Genomic DNA, 27,706 nt, shown 5'->3' with positions numbered 1-27,706 from the left:
CTGGCCCTCCAGTCTCCGGGGGGGGGGGGGGGTGCAGAGCACATCTTCTGGGGTTACTGGAACCTGTAGAGTCACTGAGGCAAACTGGGTATCCTGCAGCTGCTAACTGTGCTTAGCTTTGCAGCAGCGTGAGCCCGAAGCCCGGTGGCCTGACTTTGGGTGGGAGGTCCGGTGGCAGCAGCTCCTTCTGTCCCGGGACCCGGGAGGGGCCGAGGCCACTGAGTCAGCCCCCAACTTTGGAGTTTGCTGGAGGGTGATTTCCTAATGCGGAGGGCTCTGTCTTCGGAGTGGGCTCCGAGCTGTGACGTCACAAAACAACCTGGGAAGTGGGGGCTGCAGTGGGGGGACCTGCGGTGGGGACCCCTGGGCTGCCTACAATGTCCTTGTTTATTTCCAATTAATTTCTTGGTGCGGCTTGCTGTCTGCAAGCCTGCGGGAGAGACACTGTTATTACGCGATTCCATTCCGGGTTTGTTTGAAGGGGAAGCCAGGGCCGCCTCTGGAAGTCTCAGCTTTGAATAGGCAGATAGGGAATTTTGAGAAAGTCGGGTGTTTTCCCCCCTTTCCTGCATTTTCCCCCATTTCTCTTTAACCTCTTCTCTCCCGAGACCCTTTCACTGGTGTAAAAGGTGTAAGTGGAGTCTTAAATGCCCTTCCCCTCCCCTTACACCTCCTCCTCACTTTTTTTTTTTTTTTAATGAAAATGACATTTGGCCAGGCAAAGAAGAGAAGGACAGTTTTTGTTTGTTCCTTCCACCTCCCTTAAATCCCCAGAAGATCTCACTGCGTCCCTGTTACTATCTTTAGAACACAATGTATTTACATCCAACCAGGAAGGGAGGCTTGTTTGCTTTCACACTGAGTCCTAGCACTGGAACTTGCTTCTCCCCCAGCATCCAGATTGGCTGAAATGCAAGGGAAGGCCCAGCAGAGCACAGTCTGGACAAGGTATGGACTGTTTGCAGAAACGGCTTCCCTTTGGGGTGCTCCGAAAGCTCACAAAATTGTCAGCTTGGGTTGGCAGTGGACTGTCTTTTTACCCTCGTGTGCCTTAATATCCACGTGCAAAGCAGAGACAAATAAGCAGTTCCTGCTATAAATTAGGGATAAGGTCCCCATAGATTCAATCATCAGGGCATTGATTATTCTTTAAAAGAGAAGGTACAGTCTCAGAGGGCCCTGAATGTAGGCATCTTTCCCTTAAATTCTTCCCTGGAGTGATGGAGACACCTCTCGGGGTGACATGTCTCTCTCAGCAACTAGGAGAAAAGGTGGTGTCTGGCTAGGGTGGATATTCCTATAGGAAAGGAAGGCACACTCGGTGGTCTCGGCACAGACACTGACCCCAGGCATTCACCGAACCCCCCTGCCCCCAGGGTCCACTTCTACCCGGGGCGGGGTGGGGGGGGCTCTGGGACAAAGTCTCCGGAGGGAGCCCAGAATCTAGTTTTCCTCTGATCCTCAACTACACTAACGTCATGAGGAATCATAGGCAGCAGATGCTTGCAGATTTTGAGGCATGGGTGACCCCAGAAGGAGGATCTGGAGCAGGACCTGGAGCACCCGGGGGGATGTGCCTGAGAATTGGCTCCGGGGCTCAGACGATGGAGAACAGTTGTGGGTGGAGAAAGTACAACCCAGCGGAGACATCTTGTCATTCTTCCACTTGTCATCTGTCGCCCGGTTAGCTCAGCACCGATCATTCTCAGCGCCCCCCCTACAAAGCAGCTCAGCAAATACATTTGCGGGCCTTACTATGTGCCCCTGCATCCAAAGGGGACAAGGTGAGGTCTCTACTATTACTGTCTTCATGTCCGGTTTCTGCCAGAATTCAGCCTCTGTCCACCCAATACCCCCGTGTTTGCCCCCCTGGGCATTTTGTGTCCCGAGACCTTCTTTCTCTGCCTCTACCACGGATTTCTATTTCCTTGCTCCAAAAGAGTGTGCGGGTCAAGGAGAGAGCTGCCTCCCCTCCCATCCTTGGGCCTCCATCAGAGTGCTGAGGGGAAGGCCAATCAGGAGGGAGGAGTGGTCCCGAACACCTGGCTCAATGGCAGGTTCCTTTCCATCCCTTTCCTGGGCCCCAGAAGTCACCTCTCGTCCTCCATCTCTGGTCATGCTGTGCCGCTCTTTGCCTGAGCCATCACCTCCCACCCCCACCCCCACCCCTCCGCTTTCTTGGTCCAAGCCCAGAAATGCCTTGTAGTGTGTGGTACGCTTCACTCTCTCTTTGGGGGACATCTGCCAACCAGCACAGTGGTGATGACAGTTTCCAGATGATTTTCCAGGAGCAAAGAAATCTTCTGAGGGAGGAGAGAGTGGCATTGGCCAAACGCTGAGTGGGCTGAACATTGTGGTTCCGGAAGAGGCCCAGGGAGGTGGAGCTTTGTGGGGCTCCAGGATTTCTTTTTCCCCTCTAGATCCTGCCTAAAGCCAGAGTCACTAATTGCTTTTTATTTTCCTGGCACTTAGGAGGTACTCTGGATTCTGACTCCCCTTCAGGAACTTAGGTCTGAGGAAAGCAGGGCTTCAGGGTGATATCAGTGGGGACCTCTGCTTCCAAGCTTACCTGTCTCAGCTCAGTGGAGCCTGAGACCTGCTTCAGCCAACTTTTGGGCTAGTTCCGTCCAGATCAGATACAGGATGGAAGGAACGCTCATCTACCCCCTTCTCGTGTCCTTGCACTTGCTTCCCCAGCCCAATTTTACTTCTGCCAAGGACGCTTTGATTTTTCAGTCAGACCAACCAGGAAGTGGGAGTGAGTTTGCCTCCGAGACTTAAGAATGAGTTCGGGGAAACGATTAGATTCTCTTTTGATTCTTAAAAATTCCAAGCAATGTTCCCTTAGAAGGAAAGAGTTATTATTATAATTGCTCGTGCCTAAGAGCATCCCTGACTCCTCAAGTCTCTTCCATGTCCTTTGGCTGTTTCTTAATGACCCGTGGTTGGAACTAGCCCTGGCTTCCTAGACTGATGCACTGGCTTCTTCCCCCTTCTTCAAGATTTTCCTTTCTACGGTACTGGGGAGCGTTCCGTACAACTCTTTCTCCCAAGTACTCCTCTCTCTTTCGAGGGAAGGGCGTCTGTTCCAATAAAAGCGGCCCTCACCTACCTTTGTCTTAGCTCATTCAGACTATAGAGTAAATGACTATTAAGGGTCAGTATATTCTCAGTCCAAGAGGCAGCCAGACCCTGGTGGTAGGAAAAGGAGATCCAGTTCAAATGTCGCCCTCCGTGGGGACTTGACGTCTCTCTAAGAAAAGATCTTTGCTCCTGTCTCTGTGTGTCCTTATAACATTTTGTTCATGCCCTTTCATGCTGTCATTTGTCTACTGTGAGTATGTGCTCAGTGCAGGAATGAATGATCAAAATTTAGCCAAATCAATGAATGCCTAGTGACACATTTCAGCTACCAGGCACAGAGTGGGATACCTAGGCCAATTAGATGAGACGGCTTTGTGGCTTCCCTCAAATGTGTCCTATAGATGGCTATCTGTACCACTCACAAGGAAGTCTGTCCTTGCCTGGAAGCTTCTTCTAAGTTTCTTGCTCTCTGACTTCTTTGTATAAGAGAGGGTGTTAGAGACATGCCTTTGGAGAATATTTGGAGTGATGGACATAAAGCTTTCAGATTGCAATCTTTACACATTTCTGGCCTGGATTTACAGGTTTTGAGAAAACAATCAAACCACAAACCGAAGTCATTATTAACATATCAGAACCTCTAAAACCTCTAGACTTTGCTACCCAAATATACAATGATAATAAATATTTTTTTCTTCCTGGTTTTCTTGCTTGCTTTTCTAAGCATAAAGCACAGTCCTTTCATGGATGAGTCCCGGAGTGACTGACTGTTGAATGAATGGTGGGCGGGGTGGTGGTGGTGGTGGTGGTGGTGTGTGTGTGTGTGTGTGTGTGGAGGTGGGGGGGGCTGGAGGGGGAGTACAGAGGAGACAAGTATGACCTGGCTTTCCCCTGCAGCTCCTCTAAGGAAGGCATTTTCTTTTCTCTGCAAACGGCACTGCTGTTTGTTTGGAGAAGGAGAGCTGTGGGTATGGAATTAGGGGGTGTCATGTGGGCTGCACGTGTGGCTGGAGCTACCTGAAATCTGTAGGCTAATCACTCCCAGATGGCCCCAGGGACTGCAGTCCCAAGAGCCCCAGAAACACAAATCCCTCCCCAGCTCCTCCTGGGAGGGAGGATTTAAAGGGAAAGCAAGGTTGCAAGTGTGTGTATATGGATGTGCCCTGCCTAGGCGCTTTGGGGACTTACAATTCACTTTGGACTTAACACTCTACAGCCTTTCCAACCGGAGGCATTTGAAACACAGTGTCACCCATCTCCATCCCTGCCCCTAAATCCAAACTGTGATTTATTTAGAAGAAGGAGAAGGAAGAGGTGCAGGAAAATGAGAAACAGGAGCAGGAGGATCACTAGCTTCAGCAACTATTGCACTGGCTTGAGGGTGGGGTGAGGTGGGAGGGGTGGGCGGAGTTAATATCAACAGGTATGCATTTAGGTATTAAATGTCAAAAGTGCTTTAGCTTTTGGCTGGGTGAGACTTTTTGCTCAAGTGGGTGGGGCCATGCAGTGAGGGGGTGAGAAGGAGCATTCTCTTCCAGCCAGAGGGCAGGCGCCCCACGTAGGAAGTAGGGGGGGTAGGGGGTGCCTGCTTGGAGAGGAGAAGCCTTCATCTGGACCTCAGGCTGTTGAGAGCCTGTGTTTCCCACGCCCTGCCCGAGGCACTATGTCCACTTCTGTCCACACTGAAGGCCGTATGCCTCTTTGCCTGGACTCACTTACTATGGCTCTGCACAGTTCCGCCGCAGGACGGCTCCTTCCCATAAAGGATCGGGGGACCCCACTCCTTCTCCTCTCTGGTCTCCTACAGGCCCATCACTCTAAAGCACACGTATGCATCTATGCATCTGCTCCCTGCCTTCTCACCTATCGCTGAAAAAATAATCCCACTGCTAATGAATATTCCTTGCTGCTGCTTCCTGCTTCTGCTTTTGAAGTGCCCTTACATCCACTCGTCAACTCTATTCCCTGGACATCTCCCGGAGGTGGTGAGGGGAAGAAATTACTCTGTGCTTTTCATGTGAAGAAACTGAAGCCCCGAGAAGAGCGTGTGGCTTGCTCAAGGTCACACAGCTAATGGGAGAGGCAGCTGCGCGGGTGCCCAGGCGCACACACGCTGCCCTGAGATCCAGGCCTGCTCCCAGGCACGCAGGCCACCCGCGCCCCCGCAGCCCTGTCCTCCCCGCACTGGCCCTCCTTTTTTGGGTCACGAGGAGAGACTGGCGCTCCGCTCTTTTGTCAAGTGCAGTTTTTGATCTTATCTCCTCCTTTCTTTCCTAATCAAGAGTTTGGCGGCCTTTCTCCCGGGGAGCAGAGAACAAAGTGTGACTTGAACCATGCACTTCTATCGTGTCTTCCCTCCTCTTAATTTGTCTTTCATGAGAACTTCTCTGGGTTTGCAGGAGTGGTGCGGCGGCTGATTTCGTCTCATGGCAATCCCTTTACGTCCTTTTTCTCTGAGGCCTGTGGCATTTCTTGTTTCTCGGGGGTATGTGGCACCCTTTCACCCCTTGATCCAGGCTTGTCCAGATTTCCCAGATCATTTTGTCATCTGGGGCAGAAGTGGGTTGTCACTCTCCCCTTAAATCCAGGCAAGTCCTCGTTTGGATAAGTGCAGGCTCACCGTTATCACCCTGATGTAAATTTTCTTTTCTGATCTCTTGGGACATTTATTAGCAAGGGGAAGTGTTTGCGGAGCCCTTACTGTGTGCTCCGTGGTGAGCAAAAGGCTTTCCCTGGATGCAGCGCCTGTACTACCCCCCTCCCCCCAAAAAAAAAGTTTCATTATAGTTCTTTCTTTTCCCATTTAGCAAATAAGAAAACAGAAGTCTAGACGGGTTAATTCTGTCTAAACTTTCACAGCTCTAAGTATGAAGGGGTAAAAACCCACTCACAACAACAGTGGAACAAGAAGACAGTAGCTACCAACTCTCAAATGCTTACTTCCTGCATAAAATTCATTTGCTAGAAGATTAGGCAGGCTCTGCCCTTGTCATCTCTCTTCTTTGGTGGGGGAAACTATTTATCCACAGACTTGTCTCTTTGGGGTCCTGCCTTATTTCCTTGGGACTTTGTGTTTTGTGGGGCAATGCTAAGCCCTACTTGGGGTCTTGCATTTTGCACAAGCCATGGCGGAAGTGGTGACCTGATGATCTCAGTGGTGGCCTGCACCTGCCGTTGGTACTCACTGTTTGCTCTTGTGAACCATCCTCCCCCTCTGCACAGACTCCTGACTTATCCCCTGAAGCTGCAGGATGTGTCCTTTTGGGATGAATCAAAATTAACATCCTCTGGTTCAAACGTGGTCTGAATGATGACACATTTCGTTTGTACAGCAAAGACTGATGTTTAAAACTTGGTCATGTTTCACATGCCCAGAGGAGGCTGTGATGCCGGTTTAAGGGGAGAGGAAGCTGGGACACAGAAGGTGGGACCCCTGATGATGACATAGTCCTTCCCATTGTTCTAGCCTTTTTTTTTTTTCCGCCAAAGAGTCAGTTTAGAATTCAATGGGTCTCAGTCTTAATTTTTGGCAATTATTCCTGTATAATTGGTTGGAAGAGGTGGAAAAGTGGGGGTAAATGCGATTGCCAAGGACTGTCTCCAGAGAATATACAGAATAAGGACAGCAGATTTCCAGAGGACAAAGGTCACATTTAATTGCGGTCCCCTGAGCTCAGATCCCTCTCAGGTGAGCCAGGGAACCTACTGGGCACAGGAATGATGACGACTTCAAATGTTAGGACTCTCGCCTCTAAGAAGCTTCCCGTATGTTCTAACAATGACACAGAGCTCTTTAAAGAAGTGGCACACATTCATTCCACAAACATTTCACGAATGTCAACGAGAGGCTTGGCTCCGCCGTGCTGTACAACTACCCACATGGACCAGCTCAAGGGCAATGGCATTTTTACATCCATCATGTCTTTGCTCTAAAGCCCTTGTCATTCTGGCCTTTAGTGAAAACAACAACAACAAACAACAAAAACAAAACCAAACGACAACAACAAGAACCCCGGAAATAAAACACAGACAAAAATTAAAAAAAAAAAAAAAACAAAAAGTAAAACAAACACTGCTTTGGGGACCCGATTAGCAAAAGAGAAAGCAACACAACCATGCCACATAAGTGGACACTCCCATATTCCTTCCCCGTGTGTGGCTGACGCTCCGTCATTGTCTTTTTCTAAGTCTGTGGCCACAGAGGTTTCCATGGATGTTGTAAAGTGCTTTGTGTATTGGAAACTGTGAATAAAAAGGTAGGGGGAGGAAAAAAAAAAAAAAGCGAACCACCAAGCTCACCCAAACCCTAAACCTCAGGCTCTTGGAAAGACGCAGCTGCACGAAAGCGTCCCAGACTGCAAACATGCCGTCAGCAGGGAGGGCGAAGGACACGTTGCCTAAGAGACTGGTGGTTCTGCCACTGGGGAGGCCTTGGCTGCCGAGTCCACAGGGAAGAGGAGGAGGAGGAGGAGGAGGAGGAGGAGGAGGAGGAGGAGAGATCCTTTATAAGTTTCTGAAAGCAAGGCACTGGCTTCCTGCCGCCCCCTCACCTCGCTCCCTGTGGCTGGGTTGGCCCTCTCCCTGGGTGCTGGCTGACCCCCAGAGCTAGCCTCCTCCTGGCCAGCAGTCCCCACTCCTGCCCGTGCTTATCTGGGAAAGCAGGAGCCCTACCTTGCAAATTCCCCACAGTTTCTGAAAGAAGGTATTATTTCCTCAAAACTGCTCAGGTTAGGAACAAAGGCAGACTCTGGATCTTCTTTAAGCAAGACAGAATTGAATTGACATTCCTTTAAAATGGCTTGTTATTACAGCCCATTTCTGCTAACAATTACCTGACAATATAGAGGGGGATCTGACTCCTTTAGGGGCTTGTTGAGTTTTCCTTTTCCTCTTTTTCTTTTGGTGGAGCCTGAAAAAAAAAAAAAAAAAAAAAAAGGATGCATACTTGGAGTTCAGATTTCGACAGGTCTAGTATATTTACATCCATGATGTCTGTGTAAATCGTACTGGACAAATAATGATTTTATACAGGAATGCATGCGCATGTGTGTGTGTCTGAGTGTGTATGTGCATATGTATGTGTGTTCTTGGGAAAAGGAAATAGAGATAATTTCTTTCCTTTTATGATTAAGTTGTCTCTTCTTCAGAACGGGATTGTAGAAAAAAGAAAAGAGGGAATTGCTGATTTTTAGAAACACATATATGGAAAGTATATTAGGACGGTTGGTTTCACAAGCAGATTCTGTATCTTTTTTATTATCTGAGCAAAAGCTGTGCATGTGACTGATGTTCAACAAATACTTCTTTTCAAACAATACTGAAAAGAATATTTCTTTGTTGAAAAGAAATATTTGTTGAAAAGAATTGCACCTGCTGCGTGTGATATGCTGAAGGAGAAGGAAGTCCAGAAGATGGGCTGGAATTTGTCAGCCGGGAGTAAAGTGTTTTGTTGTTGGTTTGGGGGATACGGGCATTCTGAAGACTAATGCAACACAGTCTAAAGAGATGGGCAGGACGTTTGGTTAAACCTAAATGTTTGTCAACCCGATACAACCTCCATATATCTTTCTGATAATAACCCTAAATCCCTAGAGATAAAAAAATGTGACCTCTGCGTTCCTGTAAACGTGTTCTGTGATCTTCTGCAAAGCACCATCCTTCTCAATGAGCCAATTTTTTCATAGTAAAAATGAGAAGTTGTCTTGTCTGAGTTCCCGCTGATATTTAATTTAAGCTGCGTTGACTCTGACTTACTAGTTTTGACATCCCAGATAAGAGCTAGATTTAAAAAGCCAATCCAAACCAGACACCTGGCCTTATCAACATTGTTATTCCATTACATCTGCCTGCTTGTTAGAGAAGCTGGGGGTGGAAGTGGTGGGTGCCCGAAATGCCCCAGCTTGGTGAAAGGTAAGATACTTCATAAATACTCTTTGCAGCCTGAGGTACTGCAGGGGCTCAGTAGACAACCAGATAGAAACTCCCTGAATGCCAGGAAGTTTTGGGTATTGGGGATGGCCAGAAGCTGCCTTGGGACCTCAGATCCGGGCTAGCCCTTTCAAAGGTAATGCGGACATGCCAAGAGGAGGTCATGTCCATGTAATATTCTTTGTAATGTGAGCCTCACAGCATGAGGCTCTTGAGCAGAATCTTGATGAGGATGAGTTTGACAGCAGCAGATCGATAGGTTTTTGTCTTTTTGTTTCAACCAAAACTGAGGTGTCACCTTTCCCTTTCACCCTTTTGTTCCCGCCTTCCTGGCTCCCGCTTATGGGGCCCCACACATTGATTTTAATTTTCAACACTTAGCGCCTGACTTGGTGATCTAAGATCACTGACTCAGAAAACGGGAAAGGTCAGTCTGCTAACACCTCACCCAGCGTCCTGGGATTAGCATCCAAAACAAACAGATCAGAGATGGGATGTAGATTCCCAAGAGACAATTCCCACGTGTGAGAAAGCCTAGGAGAAACGGATGGCGTTTCTCAAGCTCACTGACGTCACTCAGGTTCATGATCCAAGGCTTTACCTTACTGCGGTTGGGGGTTGGGTTCTGCCGGAAGAGCAGAAGAACAGGGCTGGTGGATTTAAAACAAAAAAGTAGGGGGAGGGAGTAGCGTTCTTTCTGCTAATCAAAGGAGAAACCAAATAAAAAGAATGGAGTCCAAGAAAAATACAACTCTATTGTTTGGGGGGGCATAAGATGCTGGCTTGGAGGCTTCACTGAGTAATCCAAGTCACACCCTTTCTCTGTGGGACTGAAGGAATGTTGGCTGTTTCTCTGGAGGCCAGGTGGGAGGTGGGTAGACAAGACAGGTCTATGGAGATGAGAATTTCTTGGAGCTGGAACTCTCTGAACATCCCCCATGGCCTTGCAGCTGGGAGCCTGAGACACAAGGGAACAGGAATGCAGCCCTGAATTAAAGCCCGGGATCAATGACCACAGTAAGGGATGGGGGTGAGGGTGGGGGGTGCAGAGAAAGGTGGAAGGAGACGAGGAAACTGGGAGGGAAATGACCCTGTTCTTTTTGTCCTCATCTGAACAGGGGCTTCTGTGTCCTCAGGAGCCCCTTGGCTTCCTTTCATTAAACCATAGGGCGGATACCCAGGGAGAGGTGGCGTGTCTGGGTCTGGGGTGCGACGGGAAGCAGGAAGTACCAGTCATTTCACAAGAAGGCTTGACAGGGTAGAGAGAGCCAGCGAAAACTGGCAGACCCCCAAGGTGGGGTAGGAAAGTCTGGCCCAGCGTAAAGAACACTTGGCTTCACATAGTTTTGTGGGTATGTTAAAAAACAGGGCAGTCCGCAAAGTTTTTCTGCCAGCCCACCTAAAACATCACTTTCTCTTCCCCATCCTTGATCGTTTCTCCATGATGACATGTCAGCTGCTGGTGGTGAACTTCCATGGCCCAAGGAAGGATTAATGTGACCAAAGGTCTTGGGAGGACAGTCCTTCCCAATAGCAAGTTCTTAAATATAATTCTTTTGAATGTATGTAGGCTCCTGATGGATCCTACTACCTTACTTATCCCTCCTTCATTCCTCTTTCTCTTAGGACTTTAGCAAGAATCCTATTTGTGTGGATACAGCTCTGGAATCACCTGTAACTCTCTTTGGGAGAGAGTTGCACTCTTCGATCACTGTTGAATTCTTTTCCTTCTGAACATGTCCATCTCCTTCTTTCTTTCTTTCTTTCTTTCTTTCTTTCTTTCTTTCTTTCTTTCTTTTTTTTTGGGGGGGGAGATCATTGTCTCTTCCCTGGGCTGGGAATCTCTCGCTCAAACTGTAGCTCCAATTCCCCAAATCCTAACTTATCTTCTTCAACTATTACTGGCAAAGACCCAGAATATGCCTCTGCTTTGTCCTCTTGGGTGCAGAATCTATCAGATTTATCCACAGTGTCCTATCTTGGTCTATTGGAAGCTGCATCCCTTTGGGAAAGACAGTATCAGTAGGGCGCTTTCAATTTTCTAAAACATGTGTTCTGTAGTTGGATTTATTTCAGTTGCCAGGTCTCTGAACTTACGCCAATGGGTGGTATTAATTATTTAATGTATAACAGTACTCTGGATTTAGAATTCATGGTTTTCTTTTTCCTTCCTTCCTTCCTTCCTTCCTTCCTTCCTTCCTTCCTTCCTTCCTTCCTTCCCTCCCTTCCTCCTTCCCTTCTTCCCTTCTTCCCTCCCTTCCTTTCTTTCTTTCTTTCTTTCTTTCTTTCTTTCTTTCTTTCTTTCTTTCTTTCCTTCCTTCCTTCCTTCCTTCCTTCCTTCCTTCCTTCCTTCTTTCCTTCCTTATTTCCTTCCTTCCTTCCTTCCTTCCTTCCTTCCTTCCTTCCTTCCTTCCTTCCTTCCTTCTTTCTTTCTTTCTTTCCTTCTTCTTCTTTCTTTTTCTCTGTTTACTTTGCTCTGTCACTTAGAAAAGTACCACTTGCAGGGCTTCCATGGTACTCAAAGGTGGTTCTTCATCAAAAGTTAGCATCCATTCATCCTTTGCCTTTGCTTTTCCTAAGGCAGAGAGATTTACCTTAAAGATCAGTGACATGCTCCCTAATGGAGGAGTCTGGTTAGAATGAGTTTGAAGGGGTTTAGGATGAGGGAAAGGTTGGAAGCAGTCCAGAAATTTTGGGGCTGAAAGATGGCAGCCTCTTGGCCTTTAAGGAATCCCATGTCTTACCCAAGAAACAGAGAAGAACTAATCATCTATGGGGCATTAGCCGCAGAACTTTTAGGGTTTAGAATTTGTATGGCAGCTACCATGGAAAATATTTTTGCACTGAACAGATGGGAGATGAACTAGTCTGGAAATATTTCCACAATATCAATAGCTATGTTTACAGTAGAACATATGGACGGAGTTTAGATTTGATAAATTTCCATCACTTTTTACAAAAAGATGATCCCGCCAATAAAAGGTATACTTTAACAAGTGCTTGTGTTTGAATTCTGTTTGTCTCATATGGCATGGAAGTACCTAACTATGGCATTTTAACATTTTCCAGTTTTTTATCATAGCCCTACCATCGAGTGTTCTGAATTAAAAATCTGAGCGCTCAAAGCAGTGCTTGGTTTTTGCCAGCCGTATAGAAAATAGCTCTCTGGGTGACCTATAGTTTGGAAGTGCTACCCTTAGAGCTAGGTTGCTATCTATACTAGTGGTAGCCTCAACTATTAAAAGGCAGCCAGAGCTGTTGTTGTTGTTGTTGGTTGTTGGTTATGTCCTGAGCTGTAATTGGGTACTGACTGGGTGCCCTCTCTAAAATATTACTACAGCTAATAATAATAATCCTTGAATTATTTGTTGAAAAGGCACTGCAAGTAAAAGCTCTGTACTAAATGTACTGTATTTACTATTGCTCATTTCACAATGACACCACAAGGCAGGGGGCCTGGGCTTCCAGCCCAGTTCCCCACAATGAAAGATAACACTAGTGCACCTCTCCAGAGGTTACTGTGAGGATTTAGGCTAGTGGGTGTCACCTGGAAGAGTTCTTGGCGTCTAATAAATGCTCAGCATAGGTTAATTGGATTTAGCTCTATGCCTATCATACATTGAAGGCAGATAATACGCCCAGGTTCACCTAGCTGGTAAGTGGAAGGGTTGTGATCAAAACCCAGGTCTGTCTGTGACGGTAAGCTGGGCTCTTCTCATTTCTGACACAGGTTGGTGAGAAGCTGCAGCAAGCCTCTGGTATAACCAGGGAGCACTGATTTCCAGGCCAGGACCTTCCCATGACAAGGCTCTTGAAAAATGGGGCTCAGAGAAAGGGACAGAGACACAAACACCATGCAGGAGATGGTAACATCTTAAATCTGTATCTCATGAGTGATTACTGTATGTTTTTTTTCTTTTTAAGATTTCTGAGTATTTGAAATTTTCATAATAAAATGCTAAGAAAATATGGTTCCATCGAAGCACAATGAGGCTTCTTCTGCAGAAGGCCAAGGGGCTTCTGTCCAGTGACCCCCGCTGGAATGTCAGCATTTTCTAGAGGTGAGAAGGCACAGCAGTTGCCTGGACTCTGCACTCTTCTGGGGACATCATCCAGAAGCCATCTGCCCTACATGGAGGATGGCTAATAAGGAACAAAAAGCCTTTCTCCCCAAAATCTTGCTGATGTTCACATTACATAATGTAGAGTTATGTGTCTGCTGTGTGGTTGGCAGGAGCCTGATCATGATATGTTGATAATACACGGAGTCTTGCATGCAAACTTTGTTTATACGCTGGGCCCTCCCTCTGAGTCTGGGGCAGGTAGCCGGCTGCACAGCCTCCATCGGAGCCTGGAAGAGTCAGTATTTTATGGATACTCGTGTTTATTTTGCTGTCTAACTACGGTAGCCATTGTGAGTTTGGTTAAGGCAAAGCACTGTAAAGACATGGAGAAAGCATCCTTTGATAACAGAGGCAATTACACTTCCACATGTACCTACCTGGTCAGATGGTACCCCCTGTCCACGGAGGGAAGGCCACCCCTGGTCAAAAAGGAGACGCAAGTCCTGATTTGATGCTTTATCGAGTTGCCTAAAAAAATGTGTTTTCATGTGAATGCCCATGTAAGTATGGAACCAAGTTTAATGTCAACTATGGCTGTTGGTTTCTGAGAACTGAGACCTGGCATCCCGTCTTTGAAGAAGATAGCAGAAAGATGTGTTCCACTCTGTCTCTTCCAAGCCATCAGATCCGACTGGGAAAAGAGACCAGCCCTTCTCAAGAAGCCTCCACCAGCCCAGCCAGCAGGGAACTCGGGCCTCAGGTTGAGGCAGGTTTCCACGAGGCAGCCAAATGTTTGCAAAACAAGCACCAGGATGAAGAGGCCCGGTCTGCAGACATCCCAAGGTTGCGACAGTCTTGGAAGATGTGAGTGAGCTGATGGAAGCGCCCCGGGGAGCCAAGGCTGAGAGGCAGACCTGCCTGGGAAAAGCCAGGTCCCCTCTGCTCACTGTCCAGACCTGGCGTGCCGAGCGAGGGAGGGCCGACGGCCTGGGATAATTGTCCAGTGTTTATATTTGAAAAGGGATACTACACTTCCAGGATAATTCTCTCCAGCCTCCTCTGGGGCTAAGATTTCCAATTGGTCTAAAACCCTGACGAGAAATGGGATGGGGGGTCGGGGGGGGGGCTGATTACCTGGCCGACTGGGCTGCAATCACACCTTTCAATACTAATTATCTGCTTGTTGAGTTCAATGACATTGAGCATCCAGGCTCTGGCTGGGGCGAACCTTGCCCAGTGGCTTGCCTCACCGGCTTAAGACAATGATTCGAATGGACAAAGTACCCGCACTGTGCCTTGATAAGCAGGAAATGAATGCTTGTTTGCAAATAAGATTGGGAAATGTGATCAGCTTCTTGTTCAGCATCTGTCTTTCGGTAACTAGCCCGATAATACTAATGTAGAAATAATACGTCAAAAGACAACAGCGAGAGATCTTTTTTTTTTTTTTATGGCCCTTCCCTTCCCCCTCCTTCAACTTTCTGTACCTGAAGCAAAGGCAGAAGTAAATGCAATGTTGTTTTGTGGGCTCCCCCCACCCCCCGAAAGTATCTGGCTTGAATGTGTCTTTGTGGAGATCTGGGGAAATGATTTGGTGTGATACTGTGTCAGTGCGCGGATTTGTTCATATCCATGGCTTCTCCTAGATGCCTGTCTTTGATCTCAGTCTTCTGTGACCCCCCTTTCCCCCAGAAAGCCTTCCTTCATTAAATAGAATAAAAATTTTACTTCTACTTGGATGCAACATAATCAAGGTTCCTTAGTTACATAAACAGCTTCAGTGTAGATTCGTTTGAGGGGTGTATTACTTGGTGACTGGAATGCATTACGAGAGCCTACAAGTTCCTGGAGGAGTAACATAAGGTCTGAGTCAATGGACAGAGAGATTGGAGGCCACTTATCTGGTAAAGCTGCCTGCATTGTGTCCATCTTAATGTATCACTCCTGGTGAAGGAGTACTGGGTACAAGGAGTGAATGTGCGTGGTCTTTAATCTTTTCAGAATGTTACTTCAAATCCTGACTTCTTGATCACAAATCGTGCACCCCCCAGAGATGTTAAAGGCCTGACTCCTCGGTATCTCGGAATGTGACCTTCTCTGGACATAGTGGCATCGCAGATGTAATTAGTGAAGATGAGGTCATGCTGGAAGAGATTGGGCCCCTCATCCAATATGACTAGACTAGTGTCATGAGGAGAAAATCTGGGCACAGATAGCCAAGAAAGAAATCACGGGGAGGATAATCAGGCGAAGACAGAGGATAAGATTGATGCATCTATGAGCCAAGGACTACCTGAGGGGCATGGATCTTTCCTGGTGCCTTCATTTTTTTTTAAGGTTTTATTTATTTATGCATCACACACACACACACACACACACACACACACACACACACACAGAGGCAGAGACACAGGCAGAGGGAGAAGCAGGCTCCATGCAGGGAGCCCGACATAGGACTCTATCCCAGGTCTCCAGGATCACTCCCTGGGCTGAAGGCGGCGCTAAACCGCTGAGCCACCCGGGCTGCCCTCCTGGTGCCTTCGGAAGAAGTATGGCCCTGCTGATACCATGATTTCAGACGTTCAGCTGCCGCAACCATGACACAATACATTTGTATTGTTTTAACTCACCCAGTTCGTGGTGCTCTGTATGGCAGCCAGCCCCAGGAAACGAATACATCTAGCTCCGCAGATCCAAATGATTTGGATGGGAAGAGTAGTGGCAACCTACCCAAGCCAAGGAATACATGTGTCCTTTGATTTTCCAACTTGGGCAGCGGGGGGTTCTCCGGCTCCTTGGTCTTTTACCACTGATGTCTCAGAAGTCCCTGGCCTATCTTGGAGGTGTTTAAGTTTCAGGGGACTGAATCAACTATAAGCACATCTCAGGCCACATTACTAACAGAGGTCAGGATGTAATTGAGACAGCTGTTTGGTATGATAGACTTCTACTTTGAATTCCTACCTCATCCTCTTCCTTTACCTTGGAAGGGCAGCCAGGAGAGAAATGCTTAGAACAGGGGCTCCCTTTAGAGTCAAGCCTGGTTAAAGCCCCAGATGGTTTTAATGGATTTTCTTACCTACTTGATCAATCTCAGGGTTCTTTGTAGTAGATTAAAGTGTGCCCTTTAGCACTCTTGCCATGCAACCTCCCCCAAATAGAAGTGGAGCCTAGGAAGGAGTAAAGACCTGTCAGGCTGAACATAATGTATGTGCCCCACTCTCATCTCTCTGTTACTGTCTTGAGAATTTCTAGGTTCCCAAGGTCCTGAAGAGTTCCTTTCTCCACTTGGCTTCTAATCCATGTTGGAAAAGACAACCAACAAGGACATTTCCCTTGCCCATGTCCCCTTGCCATGTTTAAAACCATTGGACCATAAAAGTAAAGGAACTTCAAAGATCAATATTAAATGTTAAAACTTTCTTATTTTTGCTCGAGAATGCTGAGGTCCAAAGAGGGAATTGAACTTGCCCCAGATGCTCTTGCCTTATTTTTTTTTTAAAGATTTATTTATTTATTCATGAGAGACACAGACTGAGACAGAGAGGCAGAGACACAGGCAGAGGGAGAAGCAGGCTCCTCGCAGGGATGAGGATGCAGGACTCCATCTGGGATCCTGGGATCACAACCTGAGCTGAAGGCAGGCTCCCGACCGCTGAGCCACCCAGGTGTCCTAGATGCTCTTGCTTTAAAGTAGACTTTGAGTCCATAAATTCTGAACCTTGCTCTTAGATGTCATGGCCCCATTCCTTCCTCTTCTCTGCAAGCGTCAAGGCTTGCCTCATGATCTGACAACTTCTTACTCCTCTGTTTTCTCCCAAACTCCCATCTTCCTGCCACCAGACCCCCTGGGATTGTTCTTTCTTTCCCTATGGAGCCTGGTCTCTCTCCTCAGGCTACTTTTATCAGGAAGGAAAGGAGAATTAATGTGTGCTGAATACCTGCTCTTTACCATCCATTATGCTAAGTGCTTTACCAGTGTTAGTGATGAGAAGGCTACAGCTCAAAGAGGTAAATGCTGAAGATCATGCAGCTATTAGAATAGAGCTGAGGGAGGCCCCTGGTGGGGGGCATAGTCGGTTAAGCATGCAACTCTTGGTTTTGGCTCAGGTCATGAACTCAGAGTTGTGAAATCGAGCCCCACATTAGGCTCTGCTCTCAGCATGGAGTCTGCTTGAGATTCTCTTTCTCCCGCTACCCCTCCCCCGCTCTCTCTTGCTATCTCTTTCTCTCTCTCTTTCAAATAAATAAATAAATCTTAACCAAAAGAGAGAGAGAGAGAGAGAGAGAGTAGAACTGAAATCCATATTTCTCTGGGGAGGCTCTTTCTCCAGCTAGAGAAAGGGGACCACACCTAGTGGTACTATGCATGGGCGTAGCTGTGAAAATGGTACCTCCATGCTACATTTTCATTCTCTGCCACGTTCTTCTAGCTAAACTGTTTCTTGTTTCCATGTCAATAAGGACATTTTGATTCAATAAGAGCAATGCCTGCTATCTGTAAATGAGGTGATTTATTTTTTCCTGCTCTGAATTTTCCCATCACAAATAGAACACATTTGGTGGTGGTGCACACAAACCGCTTCACTGCATGCTTATAGGTCCAGCATCAGAGTCAAAGCAAATCAACAAATATTTGGTGGGTGCCCACGATGCCCAAGGTGAAGGGAGTGATGTGTGAGTTCCTCTGTTTGAGTTGGTTATTGGCCTCGAGAAGGATGACTCAGGTGCCACTCAACTAGTCAACGTGCCAAAAATAAGGATGTTCCATGAGGAAACCAGCCATTGGCCACCCCTCAATTCACCTCCAAGCCTTTTTTGTCACGTCTCTCCACTTCTGGCTTAGTCCTGTTGCCACGGCCACTGCCACATCCTGCTCACTCATTTTGTTGCTGTGGCTCAGATTTTGTCCTACCTCCTCTGAAAATGGCCCAGATGATGTAGTGGACATATTGGGTGCCTGGACTCCTGACTCCCTGGCCTTCCTCTGGTATAGGACCTAAGTGGGGGAAAACCCATTGGACCTCATTTTCTGCATTTGTAGATAAAGGGGCTCTCCCAAAGGAAATGAAAACAGGATATGGAAGAGTTATCTACACCCCCATGTTTATTGCAACATTATTCACAATAGCCAAGATATGGAAACAACTTAAGTATCTACCAGTCAAGGGATGAATGGATAAAGAAGATACAATACACACACACACACACACACACACACACATACACACACATACAAAAAATGGTATGTTGTTCAGCTAGGAGAAAGAAGGAAATCTTGCTATTTGCAACAACATGGATGGACCTTGAGAATATGTTAGGTGAAATAGGTCAGACAGAGATAGACAAACGCTGCATGATATCACTTATATATGGAATCTAAAAAAGTCAAACTCATAAAAACAGAGTAAAATGGTGATTAGCTGGGGCTGGGGGAATAGAAGAGGTGTTTTTTAAGAGTGCAAACTGACAACTAGAAGACAAATCCTGGAGACTGAACGCACAGTATGGTGAATATAGACAACATTGTATTATGTCATCATACTTGCTAATTCACTAGATCTTAATTATTCCCACCACAAAAAAAAAAAGAAATGATAATTAGGTGCCATGATAGAGGTACTAATGATCTCATTCTTATGACAATCATATTGTAATATATCAGTGTATCAAATCAACATGTGCTACATCTGAAACTTACACAATGTTATATGTCAAACTGTACTCTGACAAAAAGAACACTGTATTAAGGGGGTTCTACTTAGTAAAACAAATCCAGTTGAAACCTTTATAATTTTTCTATGCCAAACCCTGTTCACTCACTCTGTTCAAGACTTTAGCCAAAACTCTTTAAAAACTGCTTTCTCCTAACTTATTGTAACTCACTCTGATCTTCAACACACTTAACAAAATAGTTTTTATATTGTTTTGTTTTTTATAGGCTCCTAGGATAGTTTCACAGTTGTATATTTTATTTTCGAGGAAGATTGTTGACCACCGAATATAATATTGCATCATTCATTTATGCATCATTGCATTATGCATTCATTATGCATCATTGCATCTGCGATTTACAATCACGGACACTCAACAAATTTGTATTGTAGGAATAGACCTTAGTTGTGAATTCCTATGTATTAACTTGTCACCAATAATATTTTTTCATCTGCTCTGCTGTTAAATTCTTTGACAATTTAGATATTTTTACAATTATACTCACACACTTGTGAGGCAGGAAAGATTTCCAAGTGGGTGTTGGGAAAATGTTATACAGTTGGGGTAGTATACTGGTCTTAAATGATGAAATACACAAAAGAGTTTATACTGATTAGTTTCCTTGGTCTTTCTGGCACTAATACTTATTGTTCATGTAAGTGCAGTTGAAGATAACCCCTTGTCCACAGGATCAGGGGTTCTGGATTCTGGTGGGTTGATTATTTTCCTGAGGTCATGCTGTTAGTAAATGGCAGAGCTCACTCTCAAAGCCACCTCTACCTTGTGCTAATTAAACCTGGACAAGGCAAGGACATTTATTCCTGAGTTAAAGAGATATTGACTGGGTCCCCATCCAATACCAGGCTCTGTGCTGACAGAGCAGAGGGCAGCCCTCAAGGAGCTTCAAGTCTAATAGGAAGACTAAGCAAATCAAAATTATTGGAAATTGTGACAAATATTTCAAGAAAGCTAATGAATGCCCCAAACAGAGAATCTTTGGGGTGGGATATGGTGAGGGAAGCTGGGAGAAGGCTCTTTGAGAAGATGGCATTGAAACTGAAACCAGGAGGAAGAGGAGTGCCATCAGGAGAAGGAGGGCGGGGGCAGGGGACAGCATCTCAGGCAGAGACAAGAGTACATTCAAAGGCCCTGAGGTGGGGAAGACTGGTATGTTGGAGGAACCAAAAGAATGTTGGCGACTTTTCAGTTGTGGAGTCTGTGCACAGAGGCTAAGCACATTTTCAAGCCCACCCTGCTAGAAAGTGAAGAATCCAAGTTTGTGCTTTTTCCTGCCCGCCATGCTTCAAGGCCTTGCAGTCTGCTGGGTGTATGTGTCTCTGTAAGGAAGTCAGAATGGATCACCTGTCAGGACTAAGGAGGCTGGGGCTTGGCTAGCAGGATGTGGAGTGTGTGTACTTTCTGTTTATTCTTGAAGTTTACTTCCCTGCAAATACATGCCTAACTGCCATGCACCTTCTATGAGGAAGCCAATGCCAGCACTCCATCGCTCATGAGCAATCCTGCAAAAACAAATCCATATCCTCCATGCAACCCTCAGTGCCAGCCAGTCAGGCCTGCACTGGCCGGGCAGCCCAGAGCTTAGGAGCAATCTTGTCCTCAGGAATGGAGGGAAGAAAAACAATTTCAAATTCCAGGCGCTGAGGGCCTCTTACAGACGGCCATTGTCGGCAAAAGGGCAAACTGAACTGTGTAAAGGAGCCCCAGTGGCGCCTCTGGAAAGTGAGAGGATATTGAGGTTAGGGGCTGCTGCTCAGGGTGTGTGAACGGTGGGCATGGGTAATCTGAAAACAAGGCTCAACAGTGAGCTTGGGCGTCTTGTCTTTAAGGGGAGTCCGTTTCCCCATATTTAATATTATGAGAAGAGTAATATGTGCCCTTGGGTTGAACACAGGAATTAGGATAGTCTTAGAAAAGGGGAGCAGACTCTTTAGATGTCAGGGGCTCCAAAAGGGGGCTGCCTCCCTCTTTAACCATGTTGTTGGCTAGACTCTCTCCTTCTCCCACTTGTCTTGGTGAGTTTCACCCTCCTGACAAAACTGTGTGAGAAGAGTCCTGTAGTTTCCTGTTTCCAAAGATGAAGGCGGTGGACGAATGTTCTTCAGTGTGATCTAGGTTGGCTTTGTCAGCTGCAAAATGGTACCAACCCATCAATTTTTAAAACAGCAGGAGCCAACATGGAGTGATGCAGCGGGGATCTTTTGACCTTTTGATGACGATGATGTTGATGGTGATGAAGAAGTTGATGGTGAAAAAAAAAAAAGAAAAAAAAAAGAACAAAAAACAAACAAACAAAAAAAAGAAGTTTATGATGGTGACAGTTGCTCTTTATTGAGTTGACTGAACACTACTGCCCACCAGGTGTCTCAGCTCAGGCTGTTGTAACAAAAATATCACATACTGTGCAACTTATAAATAACAGAAATTTACTTTTTACAGCTCTGGAGGCTGGGAAGTCTGAGATCAAGGCGTCAGCAGATTTTGTGTCTAATGAGATCCTGCTCCTCCCAGACGACTTTTGTCTCATGGGCAATTCACATGATAGAAGGGGCTCTTTCTGGGGGCTCTGGTATCAGGGCCCATTCATGAGGACTCTACCCTCAGAACCTAATCACCTCCCAAAGGCCCCACCTCTTAATACCACCCCCTTGGGGGATAAGGTTTCAACATACGGACTTTGGGGAGATATGAGTGGGTCATTGGTAATGAGTACTCCCCCACTTTATTTTTATCTAATTTGGTCTTCACAACAATTCTACTGGGCAGGTGCTAGGACAGCCCCCACTTTGCAGATGAGAAGACTGGACCACAAAGGGGTTGATTATTTTCCTGAGGGAACCCACAAGTCAGTATGATGGTTGGACTGTAGAAGGCTGGGGGTATCTGGGGTAGGGTGTGAGATGAAGCTGGGAAAGTCGGCTGGTTCCAAATCAGGAAAGGCTTTTTATACAATGTTTGGAACATCGGAATTTGTCCACCACCAAGTGAAGGCTCTGAAGCTGGAGACAGACCAGATTCAATTTGCATTTTAGAAGAGAATCCTGCCTACAACAGACCACTTTTCATGCTGCAGACCTGGAAGGCTGGGTGTCAAGGCTTTCCGTCTGTTCACTATTAGCCTTTAGGCTGAGTTTTGAAGGATGCTTAGTTGAAGCCACTTGGGCACAGACCCTGATGTGAGGTCGTGAGTGGTTTTTCATCTTAGCTGTAAGTCATCCTACACATCAGGAAGAAAAAAGTTGGAAAGACCCATGGCACCTCTGTGCTTAATGATGAATAGAACGTGCTTCTTCATCTCCTGCTGGCACTTAGATCCTTAAATGTGGTCTCCACTACCACCACGGCAGGACATACAGTTAAATGACAGGCGAAAAAAGATTTCCAAAGTTGGGCTTTTAAATATGTGCAGTGTGCTGACCTCTCTCCTTAACTTCGCTTTTCCCTGAAGTCAGTAACACCAGCTTTGTTCGGTCTACTCCAGCAACCTCAGGTCCATGTGGGAAGCAGCAAGGGAGGTATATAGACCTGGACTTGTTTTTTTTTTTTAATTTTTTTTTTAATTTTTATTTATTTATTATAGTCACAGAGAGAGAGGCAGAGACATAGGCAGAGGGAGAAGCAGGCCCCATGCACCGGGAGCCTGATGTGGGATTCGATCCCGGGTCTCCAGGATCGCGCCCTGGGCCAAAGGCAGGGGCCAAACCGCTGCACCACCCAGGGATCCCCCTGGACTTGTTTTAACATTGGGAGTGCTTGGTACCTTTTCTGACTCAATTGTCCAATTTATTCAGATCACTAAATACAAATTTCTTGAGGCTCAGTTGTGAAGGTCAACTCATTGGAATTGATGAGCCTGGTTCATGACTGCGCCAGGAAGCAGAGCCAGAAAATTCCATCCCTGTTACTTCATAGATGTCAGGTCTTCAGAAGGTGAAGGGCTGTTGTTTGCAGGGTGGACCTTTGTCACCTGAATGGAGCTTGGGAAACTTCGCAGCTCCTCTTCGAACTCCCCTGTAAGAAGTCAAAGCAAACACTGGAGGTCAGTGACTCAATCATATCTTAAACCCTTTCCATGAAGTCAAATTCCTCTGCCAGCTGTTTAACCAGGGCATTTGGAACCTGGATGTGAAATTCTGACATCCACTTTTGAAGGGACAGTCCATTGGATGATCTCCTACCACCATCTTTTGACCAAAGGAAGAAGAAGAAGAAATAAAAAATGGAAGAACACAGTGTGTTGCCTTCGATTTAGTTAAATGGTTTGACAGCCCCAATGGCACATTTGAAGGTTGGCCACTAAACGGTTGGTTATAATTACGTATTTCTCTTCCATTTTATTTTCTCAGTGTGAAGCTGCTTTATGTTCCAAATCTTATGTGTTGGAGGCCATGGTTAACTTAGGATGAGAGCAATATAGTGTGATTAAGCAAACCTATGGAGGTGCACATTTGTACAGCAGTAAACTTACTACTTAGCTCAGAGCTTCAGTTCTCTAACAAACATAGTGGAAAAAAAACCCTAACAGGTGGAGGTGTCATGAGTACCACTGCGGGTATCTTCATTAACTCCTTAAAAATCAGTAATCTGTGTTGGATGAACATGATGACAGGCAAACACATTTGTTCTCGGTATTTTAGTCTTTTTTTTTTCACCTTTCCTTTGGTAGTTGCATCATTAGTAAAATGAATGAAAATATTTGAAGAAGAGGTAGACAGCCTGTCCTCTGCTGTCCTGCCTGCCATTGCAGTGCCTTCGATAAACTTCTATCTCCTTTAATAAAAATACAAACATTGAAGATTATGTGTAGACTTTGTGTCAAGTTCTGCAAAGATTTCCCCTATACAGGTGACCTTTAGTAATGGGGGATGCATTGCAAGGGTTGGTGTGGGTTTGAGGGAGAAAGGAATGCTAAGTCCTCCATCACTGTGTCTCCTCAGATCTTAGTAGATCCAGGACTGTGAGGTGTATCAGCCCTCATGGAGAACTGAGCTTCAGAGACTAGCCTTCTCTTTGCCTATTAGTCATACTTTCTGAAAGAAAGGATTTTATCGGACTTAGGTGCCCCCATCCTATGTGGACAGCTTTATTGGGCAGAATTTTTTAATATAAATTTATTTTTTATTGGTGTTCAATTTGCCAACATATAGAATAATACCCAGTGCTCATCCCATCAAGTGCCCCCCTCAGTGCCCGTCACCCAGTCACCCCCACCCCCTGCCCACCTCCCTTTCTACCACATTGGGCAGAATTAAGGAACAGCATGGCCAGAAATGATTAGCTTTGTTCATATCCAGTGTGTATGTGACTGTCTTTGACTTATCAACCCTTCTCTGGGGCTATCAGGTGTAGCGAGAGAGCAGGGCTGGTTTATCCATGCAACGTGGCAGGAACTATATCATAATATATAGGAATGGACCACTTTAGGCTTCTTTCCTTAACTGTGTGTGAACAACTAGGGCAACTGATGATTTGGTGCATCTCCTGCAGCGTCTTGCTCATGCTCTTCTCATCTTGTCCAAAGTCTTGGTGTATAATGTCACTGGTGTCCCATTTACCAGTGCATTTTGTTCCAATGATAAAATTTGGTCTATGTAGGTGTATCTAAAAGACCTCTCCTCAACTAACTTGCATTTTTAAAAAGGTTTTATTTATTTATTCATGAGAGACCCGAAGAGAGAGAGAGGCAGAGACACAGGCAGAGGGAGAAGCAGGCTCCATGCAGGGAGCCCGATGTGGGACTCCATCCCTGATCTCCAGGATCACGCCTTGGGCTGAAGGCGGCACTAAACTGCTGAGCCACCCGGGCTGCCTCTTAACTTGCATTTGAATGAGCCTATAGACATACCAGGTAGAAGCCCAAGGAACCTCAAGTTAAGACTGAAGATCAGCTCTGAGGACCACTGGTCTCCTTACCAATGCAAGTTTTGTCCAGAGACCTCCAGGAATCCTTACGGTAGCTAAAATTTGAATGTTGATACTGCTGTTGTATTGGGCCCCGCTCTTCTCTTGTATCACATTTCCTTGGAGAATGATGTGTTTTCAGTAGACATCATTACATCATGAGACCAACTTCTTTAAAAATGTTTTTGCACTCCTTTTCCTTGCTTGTCATTTCTTGCAGAGCCAGGACTATGGTGAGGTAAGCAGTATACGTAGAGAACAAAATGTAAGGAAACACTCACTCTCAGGGTCACATAGGTGCACAGTTGGCACTTCTTGACGTTGTGCACCCTCGATGCTTCATTACTTCACCCAAGCACTGAATGAAATAATATGTTTTTGTTAATTTTTCACACTAATACTATTAGCAATAGCTAGTACCTGTTGTCATGTGGACTTCCATATATTTGGACTTCTAAGCCAGATATTCCCTAATACCTGTCTAATCATAACACAGGGGATTTGAAGCTGTGAATTGCTGAAGGTCAAGAATTTTGAGAGTCTCTCTCCAGTAAAAGAAATTTCGCACACCAAGCCCCAAGACTGCTTATTCTCAGCATGGTCTATCAAGCGACTGATCCTTGGACCAGCTCACTGATTTCATTCACTTAACAAATATTTACCGAATCCCTGCTATGTGCTGGATACTATTCTAGATGCTGGGAACATAGCCATGATTAAATTAATCGATGTCTCTGTCCTCATAAAGCTCACGTTCTAGCAGGGGAGGCAGATCAAAAGTAAACAAACAAATATGTGATATGATGCCAGTAAGAAAAATAAAGCACACCTAGAGGGTAGCGAGTGTTGGGTGGTAGAGGGTGCCATTGTAGAGCGGGCACCAGGAACCATCTCTCTGAGAAAGTGCCATTTGAGTAGGATCTTGAGTGACATGAAGGAGTGACACAAAATGCAAGCACTACATAGAAATACTGTGTTATTTTGTGAAATAAATGCTTTCTACAGTGCATTTGACTTTTCAGTCAGAAAGTACAAGGCCAACATGGACAACAATGTCATAACGAGACCGTCACTCACCAAGCAAGGCTTTCTGAGCTATTTTTAATCTACGTGCTGTGGCCAGAGGGAATAGGTGGGGTAGATGGTCCATAAAACTGTTGGCTCCCTGGGCGTAATTTTCTGACTGGGGATTTGAGGTCTGCTGAGTGATTCTCTGTTTGTTCTTCGGAATTAAATTAGAATTGGGCAGTCTCCATTTTGCGGTTTTGTTCTCCAGTCTCTGGTGGACCAGAGCATCAGCCAGTTTTCATTTGTGTTGATTCACTTGGAGGAAAAAGCTGTGACGGAAGCTGCCCGCCATGTGTGGAACGCAACCATTTCTGGTCAAGGGCTGCAGACTCTTTCCATTAGCCTTCCCATGGGGCAGCGTTTTCAACCCCGTTGCATGTGGCGTGACTCAGTAGTGCTCGTGTAGTGGATTTGCAGGTCCTTCCTGAGGCTAGGGGAGGACGAGACCTGCAGAGACATTATTATGTGCAGTGACTGGGGCCTGCGAATGCCTCAGGTGAGGCCCGGACTCTGCCTGGAGGAAGCTCTTAGCGGGTGATGAGCACTTGGTCTTGGAGACAGGGGCCGGTGTGGGCGGCCTCTTTGGTCTCTTCCAGCTTGGCCTTCAGAAGATGTTGGCATCAAAACCTGATCCAGGTAAGTGCAGCTGGGAGTGGTGCTAGATGCCCCAGAACCTCTTTGGCCAGAGGTAACCTTTTAAACCTGTTCCGAGCCAGATTGTAAATTTTGGCAAAAACATACTCTGTGGCTCAAAATTTAGCCTTGATTCGTTGTGAGTTGAGACTGCTCAGCACCTCAGCTCTATCTGCCTCTCCCTTTTATCCACCCCTTCCTCCTATGCTGCAAACCTCCCAGCTCATGGCTGCAGCCAGAGGAGATGAGTGTCACACTTTAGGAGGACAGGTGGGAAGAGTGCAGGGAATGAAGAAAAGGCACAAGGGAAAGAAGGAAGAAATTTCTAATCCATCCAGTGGGGGGTCTTGGAGATGCTGTTCTACAGGACACGGTCCAGGCCTCCGGAGTTAGGAGGGTCTGCTTCAGATTTGTTCCTCCACTTGAAAGCACTGTATGACCTCAAACACCTTTCTGAGCCTGGAATTTTCCTCGTTAGTAAAGGATTCATTTCATCAAAGTAACATCAGTCAAACAATGCTGCTAAATAGCCTGAAAAATTGCCTAACCCATCATACAAGCATGTAACTTGAGAGTTGTATCATTATTATTTTTCTTAGACACTGAGACCCCCCCACCCCATGTCAGAGGTGGCACTACCTGGAGTGGCATGAACTGGCACCCGCATACCCCAGGCTGACAAAGTATGTGGCATTATGTAGCTAAGAGTTTTGAACAATCCCAAAGCTTCTGATAACACAAGAACTTGGCAGAGGTTCAGATGCCAACGAAGCCATCGAAAGCAGTGATGGTTACTTTCACGTCAACTTGGCAAAGATATAGCACTGACCAATGTATTCAAACAGTAGTCTAAAGACGCCGTGAAGGTATTTTGTAGGTGTGGTTAACATTTACAACCTGTGGGTCTGTAAGTAAAGGAGGCTACCTCCATAATGTGGGTGGGCCTTGTTTCATCAGTTGAAAGACTAGGAGCAAAAGCTAAGGTTTCCCAGAAAAGAAGAAATTTGCTGCTAGATTGCAGAATCAGTCCACACCTGAGTAGGGTTTTTTAAAAATATTTTATTTATGTATTTACTTACTTGAGAGAGAGAGAGAATGAGAGTATATGGAAGGAGGGGACAAGCATATTTCACCCCGAGCGCAGAGCCCTACGTGAGGCTCCATCTCACGACCCTGAGATCATGACTTGAGCCCAAACCAAGAGTTGGAGGCTTAACCAACTGAGCCACCCAGGTGCCCCCTCCCCTGAGTTTTTAGCTTGCCCTATGGATTTTGGACTTCCTAGTCCCCATAAT

The 27,706-nt window shown here is 46.1% G+C and overlaps 2 long non-coding RNA genes across 8 annotated transcripts in view; both read left to right on the top strand.

Annotated features, from left to right (window-relative positions):
• Positions 1 to 27,706, top strand: part of LOC144286940 (uncharacterized) — an 82,763-nt gene that overhangs the window by 7,721 nt on the left and 47,336 nt on the right. The gene's annotated exons all lie outside the window — the stretch shown is intronic.
• On the top strand, positions 48 to 14,825 carry LOC144286941 (uncharacterized). The gene is made up of 2 exons (XR_013354897.1): positions 48 to 948; positions 12,743 to 14,825. It is a non-coding gene; the product is annotated as an uncharacterized LOC144286941 (long non-coding RNA).

Source organism: Canis aureus, chromosome 16, assembly GCF_053574225.1.
Source record: "Canis aureus isolate CA01 chromosome 16, VMU_Caureus_v.1.0, whole genome shotgun sequence".
Lineage (NCBI taxonomy): Eukaryota > Metazoa > Chordata > Mammalia > Carnivora > Canidae > Canis > Canis aureus.
The sequence above is the reverse complement of the archived record's forward strand: the minus strand, read 5'-3'. Positions and strand labels throughout refer to the sequence as shown.